Here is an 11331-nt window from a genome sequence, read left to right on the forward strand (position 1 = left end):
CCTAATCACAAAATAGGCTCCAAATAAAACAAAGAGTTTTATTGGGAGAGAAAGCAATTCACGAATTGGGAAACAAAAGGCAAGAGTCTCAGTGTTCTAGAGTGAAAAATGTAAAAGGTGTCTTTGTCTAGTAAAGGAAACACAATATAAATGTAACTTGAGATAGGCAGATGGCAACCTTGACTATTGAAAGGAAAGTGGATTTGAAGTACTTGCTGATGAAGATCAAAGATTGCGGCCTTCAATATGGATTAAAAGTCAATGTCAAGAAGAACAAAATTCTTGCTACTAGACCAATACACAACATGAAGATAAATTCGGAAAGATTAATGTTATTCAGCATTTTATCTTGCTTGGATCCACAATCTGTACTTTTGGATCATGGAAGCAACAGTCACTAAGTCAAAGGGTGCATTGCACAACATAAATCTGCTGCACGGATCTCTTTGAGGAGTTGAAGGATGTCACTTTGAGGACAAAGGTGCACCGGATTCAAGCCACGATATTTTCAATCGCCTCATATGCATGTGAAAGTTGAACATTGAATAAGGAAGACCGTGGAAGAATCGATGCATTTGAATTGTGCTGGTGAAAAATATCAAATTTATCATGGACTGCCAAAAGAACGAACGGATCTGTGTTGGGAGACGTACACCCAGAATGCAGCTTAGAAGAAGCCCCACTTACTTTGGACTTGTTGTCAGGAGAGACCAGTTCCTGGAGAAGGACCTCATACTTGGTCAAGTGGAACTTGCTGCCATCAAGTTGATGCTGACTCGTAGTGACCTGACAGGACAGGGTAGAACTGCCCCTGTGAGTTTTTGAGAATGTATCTCTTTATGGAAGTAGAAAGCCCTGTCTTTCTCCCATTCTAAAAAAGAGCAGCTAAAGAGAGGATGACCCTGGATGAGAGGGACTGGCACAGCGATTGCAGCAAAGGGCTCAAACATAACAATTTTAGATGGAGCAGGATCAGGCAGTGTTGCGTTCTGTTGTACACAGGGTAACTGTGAGTCGGAACTAACTTGATGGCACCCCAAAACAACCCTGATAAGAATAACAACGAGATAAGACAAAACCAAGTTAAAATTCTCCAAGGTTAACTGCCAGATTTCCAGGAGCCAGTCTAGTTAGAAATTTCTATGTATACATTATGCTGCCCAAACATTCTCTAAAGACTCTGGGTAAATATATCCTGGGAAACATTTCTTCACAAACAATATTTCCCCCTCTTTCATTGTTTATTGAGAGTGGTTAAAATTCTATTGTTTGCTAAAGTTTCCCCATTCTCTTTTAGAAGTTACTTAAGTAGCAGCTTCCAGTGGAAATTTATACATGACAGGCTACCGTTTTATGCTAAAAAAATCTACATGGAATCTGACTTTGGACAGGAACATAGCCCATTTCTAATTATTGAGTGCCTCAATGATTAAATGTAGGCACTCTTATTCACCCTTTAATGGCTGGTCACTAGTTGATTCATGACTGGTATCAATGGCGAATCTCCCCACCTTCTTTTAAAGACCACTTCTGATCTCGTTCCCATTACAGTAGCATTTCACCAAGTGATCCCCACGAGCTCCTACAGCTATGCTTTGACGGGATATTGCCTCTCTAAAGGCTCCCTCATGAGCCTCTTTTGCAGTCTGTGTCAAAATGAGAGAAGATGAAGTTTGGATGAAAACTATGAATAAAAAATAGTGAAGTGTGATAAAATTACACGAAATTTATGACCTGACAGGGCAGGCTCATTTTATTTCGTGAATAATGGTTAATCACTGTTTGAATCAGAGACTATTTACTAGCTGATTCTCATAAATCAGGGCTGGGAGGAGACCTATTTATCATGGGCTAATGCCATGTGACTTACTTTAAGATAGCCAAATATTTTAATAAGATTGAAGATTCTTAGACACAAATATTTTAAATGATGGCCAATCTCAAGGCCCAAGGAGAGAAACCTGAAGACTTTTGAAGTCAAGCCCTGCCCTTTAAAATATGGAGCTTTAATGATGTCTGTACTCTCTCCTCAAATTCATCCTTTTTTCCTCATCAGTTGAAATGTGGCCAGATTTATGGTACCTGGGTCATTTTCTTGAATACTTTTTACATTTTATACTTGCTATTAAGTATAATTTATGGGAGAGAGGAAGGCATTGTAAGTGTGAACACATTTCCAGTTGGGGGGTTCGGTCAAATGAAGGAGGCTGCTTGTGCAGGGAAAGAAGCACTGGCTGGTGAGGGAAGGGTCATCAGAATTCGTCTCTGTCCCACACTTTGCGGTGAATGTTACCATGGGCAAGTCACTGTTCATCTTCAGCTGAGGGCGTGCAGGCACTGACCACTGTTATGTATGCTGGGAAGAGTGTAAAAAGTGGTACAACCACTTTGAAAAAGGTTATGGTGCCTTTTCAAAAGTGGGGAAATTGAAGTACCATATGATCCAGCCATTCCACTGCCATATATAAGCAACGTGTTAGTCTGGGTACTTTAGAGAAACAAATCCATAGAAACTCATGTATAAGAGAGAGTTTTATAGAAAGAGTATGTGCACATCAAGAAAACATCCCAACCCAGTGCTGCCCAAGCCCACAAGTCCAACACTAACCTGTATGTCCAACACCAATCCACAAAGTCCTCCTCCAGCTCACAAAACAGATGCCATGATGCCGACTGCAGGAGGAAAGCCGAGTCAGTGAACGTGTAAGCATCTCAGCGCTGGCAGGGGTCTCCACACGGCTGCTCCAGCACCCAGGGCTGCATCGGGGTAGGTCCATGCGGTTTCTCCTCAGTGATGTCTTTCAGGAAGTGAGCTTTGCCAGCTCAAGCAGGGAACTGGCTAAGGCAGCTGCACCCTGGTCCGACCATCACAAAGCAAGAGACCCGAGAACCCGGAAGGCGAGGCTCACTGAGCCATTTATCCCTCCTCTCTTCAATTAACCCCACATGTTTTTAGTGTCATGAGATGAATACATATGAACTCATGTTCCTCACAGCACTAGTCTCAATAGCAAAAAATGTAAACAACCTAGGTGAGCATCAATGGATGAATGGATAACCACGTAAGGCATGCATACACAACGCATATGCAACATTGAGGAATAGCAGTGAACTGTGACACATCCCACAACATGGATGAACATGAAGGATATCATGATGTCCATAATGCAACAATCAAAAAAAGGACACATATCGTGTGGGGACGTTATTATAAAAAGTCAAGAAACTATATAAAGAAAGACATATTTTTGAAGGTTAGCAAGGGTGAGAGGAGAAGAGAAGGTAAATCACTTACTAGAATGTAGAGAAAGAGAACCCTCAATAAAATAAAATTTAAATTTAAAAAAGAGTAAGTTGGGTGAAGAAGACATTGTGCAGTCAGGAGGGGTCACCATAAAATCATGAAGGCAAAGGAAGATACTCGTAGAAGCACAGCAGCTGAAGGCAACAATTACAGACACAGTCTTACATCACAGCAATTACAATAAGCTAGGAACGGACACATAGGTGGACACATAGCTGAACAAGTGTGGGAAGGCAGCTGGGGCTACAGTCACAAATATATATTAGTTTGACAGAGATATCTTTATGTATATACTGCATATACATCCATGCACATAGTCCAGCATTCAGGGGGCATCAAGGTCCAGTGGTACAACGTGGCTGTTGTTAGTGCTGTCTAGTCGGTTCTGATTCATAGTGACTCTGTGTACACCAGGACAGAACACTGCCCGGTTCCGCGCCATCATCACACCTGCTGTTCTGTCTGAGCCCACCGTTGCTGCCACTGTGTCCATCCATCCGATCTAGGGCCTTCTCCTTTGTCACTGCCCTTCTACTTTATCAAGGGACTGGTCTCTCCGGCTACCATGTTCAAAGTGAGACAAAGTTTCACCATCTTTGAATCTAAGGCGCATTCTGGCTGTACTTCCTCCAGGGAAATGTATTTGATTTTGGTGGCAGTCTACAGTACTTTCAATATTCTTCGCTAGCACCAGACGCATCATTTCTTCTTTGGTCTTCCTTGTTCAGTGTCCACCTTTCACATACACATGAGGTGATTGAAAATATCATGACTTGGGCCAGGTGTACTTTAGTTCCTCAAAGCCACATTCTTGTGGTATTTGGTTTAACATAGTCCCAAAAACAAAACAAAGCAGAAAACAATGTTTTATATCCTATTTTGATGAGTAGCTACCGGGCTCTAAAAACTTGGAAGGGGTCACCTAAGTTACAACTGTTGGCTTTCCCCACTAGAATGAAGAAGAGTGAAGGAAATCACAGAAGCGTGGAGGAAGTTAGTTCAGTGGTCTGCTGGGCCACGGGAACCTGAACCTCCGCTTCCAGAACCCCGAGACCAGAACTAGATTTTTCCTGGCTGCCACTACAAACTGCTCTGAAAGGGACCACAGTAGAAGGTCCAGGGTAGAGTGGGATGAAAGTGGGGCGGGGGACCCTCCAAAAAATACCAGCATCACCAGTGTGATCGAGACCTGTGGCCCTTCCCTACACTTCAGGCCTGTAACTGAACTCACCCTCATTCAACTTTCAGTCAAAAACAGACAGTCAAATAAAGTGAACAAGATACCAGGGAGGTAATGTACCCCTTAGTACAATCAACCTTAGGAGGTCAAATGGGAAGCATTAGCTCATGGAAAAAACTCAGAAAACACAAAGGGAGAGAAATGAAGGGTGGTTGGAAATGCTAACCATGGCAATGCCAGAAGAGTGTTCTTGTGTTGTGGGGCTTACAATCAAAGCCATGAAACATAATGTATATCTTCTGTTGAATGGAAAACTGATTTGATCTATAAACTTTCACCCAAATCACAATAAAAGGGTCGACAAATCACAATAAAAGGGTCGACAAGTAAATAAAATGATTGGTTTATATAACTTAATGCTCTCTTCTAGTGCTCCTGTGCAATTTTATATTACAAAAAGGCCTCTAGTATCATCAGATGAATTCTGACTCATAGTGACTCCACGGCCCGGCCATCCTGGTTTCTGAGGTCATCACCTTTAAGGAAGCAGACTGTCACCTATGTTTGTCATGGATCAGTTGGTGTACTTGAACTGCCCGACTACCTGCTATACTGATTAAGCACTGAGCCCTTATTCACTGACTATTAAGTTCAAATTTTATTACAGTGCATTTTAGGGAGAAGGAAAATACACTTCTTGGATGGTGATAATGGCAATTAATTGAAAGACACTCAAATATGTTGCTTAGGATTAGTAGGGCAGGAAAGAATTGGATATTGGTCAGCACAGTCTCGGTGAATTGATTGATGGGTTCACACGTTGAAGGCCTATCTCTGAGGACATGTCCTGTTGAGGTGCCAGATGTGTGAGGCAGTGTGATCTTCATGTTGAAAATCCGGGGAAAGATTACTAGCACATATGATATGCATGCTAGCATAGTTATATATTTGACGTAACAATTGATATAATAGAATTAACTTCAGTAGACACCCTAGGGAGCTAGCAACCAATCCTGGAATTACTGGGGAATACGTCAAAGGTGGGTAGGTTTTGGCTTAATTCTCGAAAAGTAAGCAAGAGTTTGTGCAACTAGGTAGTGGCAAGTGAAGGAATAGAGGATGGGCAGAAAGAAGGAAGGGGAGGGACAAATTGATTGATGAACTTCCCCTTGCCCTACAAGTGAATTTCTAGGAATGGACAATGGATACTGTCTTAAGAAGATGTAAAGTGTTAGGTAATTGAAATATGACCCCTTACCCGTAACCATATTGCTATCTCTCCAACCTGGAGAATTTCCAGCAGCCTCTACAGGAAGGAAAACAGTGACTAGGACCAGGAGAATTCTTGAGTGATTGAATAGGTAAGATTCAGGATAGAAATCAGGGGGATGTATCTTTTCCTTGATATTATCTCTGTATAAATAAAGAGGACTTCAGGTCTAAAGGCAAGCTGCTGTTCCATTGTCTGGCCACCTGAGGTAGTTAGTTTATTGTGCCAACCTGGCCCATAAACACGTGGGGTTAATTGAAGGGCAGAGGGATAAATGGCTCAGTGAGCCTCACTATTTGAGTTCTCAGGTCTTTTGGTTTGTAATGGTTGGACCAGGGTGCAGCTTCCTTAGCAGTTCCCTGCTTCAGCTTGCAAGGCTAACTTCCTGTAAGACATCCCCACAAAGAAGCCACAAGGACCTACCCCAATGCAGCGCTGGGTGCTGGATCAGTCATGTGGAGACCCCTGCCAGCGCTGAGATGCTTACACGTTCACTGATTCAGCTTTCCTTCTGCAGTCCGCATCACTGCGTGTGTTTTGTGGGATGGAGGAGGACTCTGTGCACTGGTGTCGGGCATATGGGTTAATGGGTTAATGGACTTGTGGGCTTGGGCAGCACTGGGTTGGAATGTTTTCTTGATGTGCACTTAACCTTTATATAAAACTCTCTCTTATACATGAGTGCTGTGGATTTGTTTCTCTAAAGTACCCAGACTAACACACCACCACTACCACGTTCTCTCAGAGGGACCTCAGTAGATTGGTAGAGAGGGAGGAAAATGTGGAAAAACCCCCTCAAAATTATAAAAATTTCTCTGCAGAGGATGGACTCTAGGCATCGTGGATCAGGGGTTCAAGGTCCTGCTTTGAGAGGCCCTCCTGAGTCACCACTTACTGGGATATGGTGGCCAGCCTGCCCCTTTTTTACTTTGTGGTGTTTCCTCTCCACGGCTTTCAATCCTCTCAAATTATCTAGATTGGGACATTACATCTATGTACCTGTTCTTTTATTTGATTATTTCTTTGATAAATGTATTGCCTAATCCTCAACAGATATTAAGTTCAAAGGGTAGAAGTTCAAAGAAGTGTGCCTCTCATTCAAGTGATAAAGTAAAATATAAAGTAAGATAGGTGCATTTTCCCCATTCTGTTCCAAATGACAGTGGTTTTCTTCCTGTAGCAGAACAATTCAAGTGTATCCCTTTTCAGGGTCTTAGCATTCACTATTGCCTGTCGAGAATGTTCCTCTCCTAAATCTGTGCCTGGACCACTCCTTCAATTTAGGTGATGTACTGGCTCATACGTCACCTACCCTGTGAGACATTCCTTGACCAGCCCATTTAGAAGCACCCCTTCCACACTCTCTTCTCTTATAGTGCTCTGTTTATCTTTTAGTATATATATTATATACAAATATTTATGTGCTATATATGTATTGCTTTACTATACAAAGTAGAGGGGCAGCAACATAGAGGAAGGGCCACCACAAGACAGACAGACAAAGAGACTACAAACATAGGTTCAAACACAGGAAGAATTGTGAGTGGTGGCAGAGGACCGGGCAGTGTTTCATTCTGTTGTGCTTAGGGTCAGAACTGACCAATGGTACCCAACAACAACCTAGCAACAACATATACCCTATATACTTGTGTATAAGCTGAGTTTTTCAGCATAGTTTATCTGCAGTTTGTGTGGTAGAATTAGTGCCTCAGCTGATATTCAGGTCGGCTTATACTCGAGTATAAACGGTATATTGACTTAATTTATTATCCATCTCACCCATCAGAGTATGAGCTCTAGGATGGTCAGAACTCTTTTCTTCTTTACTCTCTTAACCATCATACTCAGAAGAGTACAGTAGGTGTCCAGTAAGTGTTTGTTAATTGGCTGCTAAATTAATGTTTTTCTATGAGCGACTGAGGTACTTCTTTTGCGGCTATTCAAGTCTTTGTTTGAACACCTGTAAGGAATTTGTCAAATAGATTTTAAAACATTGTTGTAATATACACAAAACATATAATTTTTGTGAAATGTTGTGTTAGGCAGGGTTCTCTAGAGAAATAAAACCAGGAAACTTAGGATTATATGTATATATAATATAATAAATATATAGATGAGGATAGGTTTATACAGCAAGAAGGAATATAATAGCTAGTTAGTGTACACAGCAGTACAGAAGGTTCAGTTCAACTCACTTCTGTAGTTAATATATTGGAAGTCCTTCAACTCACATGGGCTGCTGGGTCCAAGGTCAAGAAAGCATACAATAGAGTCCTCCCTAGAGCAAGGCAGGCAGAGTCTTCCCACAGGCAGCAAACAGCAGGGTGGTCAGCAACAGTCAGCAGCTCGGGAGCTTAGTGAAGCAAACCTAGATGGGATATTGAACTCCAGCAATGCAAGGCAACAGGATCCACCAGCTTCAAGCTCATGCACCAGCAGCATGGCGAAGCAAGTCTTGAAGGAGCCTCAAGCTTTAGTAACATGATCCATGAGTTGGCTTGACCCACAGGTAGTGTATCTCACAGGTTGAGACAGAGCACTAGCTAAGGCAGCAGCACACTGATCCAATACCCAGAGATCAAGAGAGAGGGGGTTGGGCTTTGCAGAGCCATTTATCCCACATTAGTACACATTAATGTGATTAATCCTACATGTTCCTATTGGCCAGTTTGACACAATAGACGTAACTATCACAGAGTATACAATTAAGGGGTACTTAAGAGGCCTGGTGGCATGTGGGTTAATCACAGGGAGAAAGGTGAGGCTTTTTACCCTCCTATAGGTTTACAGTTTCAGAAATCCACAGGGGAGTTCTGCCCTGTCTTATGGGGTAGAACTGACTGGATGACAGTGAGTGTGATTTTTCATTTGGGTTAAGTCACTTATCTATGGATTTGCTGCTTCTAGACTTTTGATGTCAATAGAATTATACACTTTTCTGCTTGGGTATATTTTTCTTCTACTTAGTTTAATGTTTTGGAGGTTCAGCTATGTTGTAGCACTTATAAGTTCCAGTGATTCATTCCTTTACACGACTGAATAATACAGTATCGTAGGGATATGCTACATTTTGTTTACCCTTCATTTCAACATCTTTGGATCTTTCTACATTTTGGCTACTATGAATAGTATTAACATGATGTGAGAACTTTGATGAGATATGTGAGTTTCCTTTCTATCCTATTCTCTCATGTTTTTATTCACCCTGGTAATGCAATGGGTAAACATTTGGCTACTAACAGAAAGGTTGGTACTTTGAGCCTACCCAGTGACTTCCTGGTAGGAAGGCCTGGTAGTTTGCTCCCATCAGGATCATAGCCCAGAAAATCCCTTGGTGCAGTCCTACTTTTTCACATCAGGTCATTAGGAGTTGAAAATTTATGTGATAATAACACTTATCAATAACAACAACAAGAAAGTTGATTTCTTAGACAAAGGGAAACCATTGCATTAATTGAAAATAACTTCTTGCGAAATTGGGACATTTGAAAAGATGTCAATAAATGAACCACATGAAACAAACCTACTCTCTGAGAGATGAACTTACCTTTTTATAAAATCCTCTCCAGGGGAGAAGGCTGGGGGCCAGTGGGTCTCACTTGTATTAGCATTTGGGATTGATTGGGAGAAACTCTGCACAAAATTTTCTCACAGCCCCCCTCCTTGCCTTTTTTTGGTTCTACAGCAAATGCACCATAAAACTGCATTTCTATTTAGTTAAACATTGCTTTCAGAAGACAGCCTCCTTCTGAAATGCAGACATGCTCACTAGGAAGTACAGCACACAGCTATCTTTAGTCCTGAATGCAAGGTGGATTGCAAATATGGCTATAAGATACTCAATTGTGTAGGCTCACCTGCTTGCAAGGTGACTTCGCAATACTATTCACCTGGAAGTGGAGTCCATTTTTTCCTCTCAGTCAGCCTGAGAGGAAAGACATGTATGGACCTTGTACCTATGCCTTCCTGTGCTTGATCATCCTCGGATGACCAACATATGAACTAGCCGAAACTATGGTTTGGTGGTATAGTGGGTTATATCTTGAGCCGCTGATCACAAAGTCAACAATTTGAACCTACTATGTCTGAATGTCGAAGGAAGATGAGGCTTTCCGCTCCTATACAGGTGTATGGCCTCAGAAACTCAAGGAGGCAGTTGTACTCTGTTCTACAGGGTTGCTATGAGTCAAGATTGACTCTATGGCAGGGGGATGGCTCCTTCTGGATTAAAAATTTGCCACGTCTCGAGTACCTGCACTGTCTCATCCAATAGAGAGCCACCTAATAGACATAGGAATAAGCCCATCAGCCCTCAGCTGACTAGAGATACTTGGTCCAGTCCAGTCAATACTGTGTGCAACCGAGGTGAACCATCCCAGCGGATCCCATGAAAATACAGAACCACAGATTCATAGGCAAATAAGAGTTTATTGTTTTAAGCCATGAAATTTTAGCGTGGTGGTTTGTTATGCAGAAACATGTCAGCAAGCAAACAAATAAACCAAAAGACAAAAAAAATCCCCGCCCCACTTTTATACTATAGTAAATCATTTAATTACTCTTTAAGAGTAGAAGAAACCCAAGGCAGAAAGAGAATTGCAAGGACGCGTTCTAACAATATCAGACTGTATGCGGTTTGCACAGGGGCTAACCTGTCTTTGTCTAATTAAATATAAACTAGTTAATCTAGAAGTTTGTTTTTGTTATTGTTGCTGAAAAACTCAAGTTGTTAGATAGAAACAGATTAAAAGACTTCAAAAATAAATTGGCCAAAACCTGAATAGCTTGGAATGTTGAACCTTAGAAAATCAGTATTTTTAAGGATGATCAAGAGTAAAATGTTGCATTTAAGGGTGTTTTAGGATAATTTGTAAAGAAAGTACCATGTAGTGAACACCTCTATGAGCTTGCTCATCAAAATGAGAGAAAGTAACTTGTCCACATCCAAATGTTCAGATTGTATCTCCCAATATATACTAAGGGATGAAAAATTTTTGTGAAATAACTTCACTGACTTTTAATTCCATTTTCCCCATGTAATTATGGTGCCTCCTCATATTCAATGGGGTGCCAAAAGAGATAAAACCAGAATGCTCTTTGAAGCAAGGATGGTGAGACAATAACTCACTTGCTTTGGACAGGTTATCAGGAAAGACCCATCTCTAGAAAAGGGCATAAGGGTTATAAAGTAGAGGATCAGAGAAAACAAGCGAGCCCCTCCTTGGGATGAACGAGCACAATAACCATATTCACAGACTGAAGCATACTCATGATCATAAAGACAGCACCGGACCAGACAACATCCTACTCTGACTCACAAAAGATCCCAAGGAGTTGCAGCTGACCAGATGGCAACTAATAGCATCCACATTCTTTCAGGTGGATCATTCAAGAGCCACCACTCTCCATGCTGTCTACGATACCCAATATCATAATAAGGAAGCCATTCTCTCTTCTTTTATTTTGGAAGGGAGATTTTTAAAAATTATTTTTTAAAATCATTTTATTGGGGGCTCATACAACTCTTATCACAATCCATACATACATCAATTGTGTAAAGCAGATTTGTACGTTTGT

Source organism: Echinops telfairi, unplaced genomic scaffold (genome assembly GCF_000313985.2).
Source record: "Echinops telfairi isolate 266 unplaced genomic scaffold, ASM31398v2 ScPeMD7_1;HRSCAF=3_0, whole genome shotgun sequence".
In the NCBI taxonomy this organism is placed as follows: domain Eukaryota; kingdom Metazoa; phylum Chordata; class Mammalia; order Afrosoricida; family Tenrecidae; genus Echinops; species Echinops telfairi.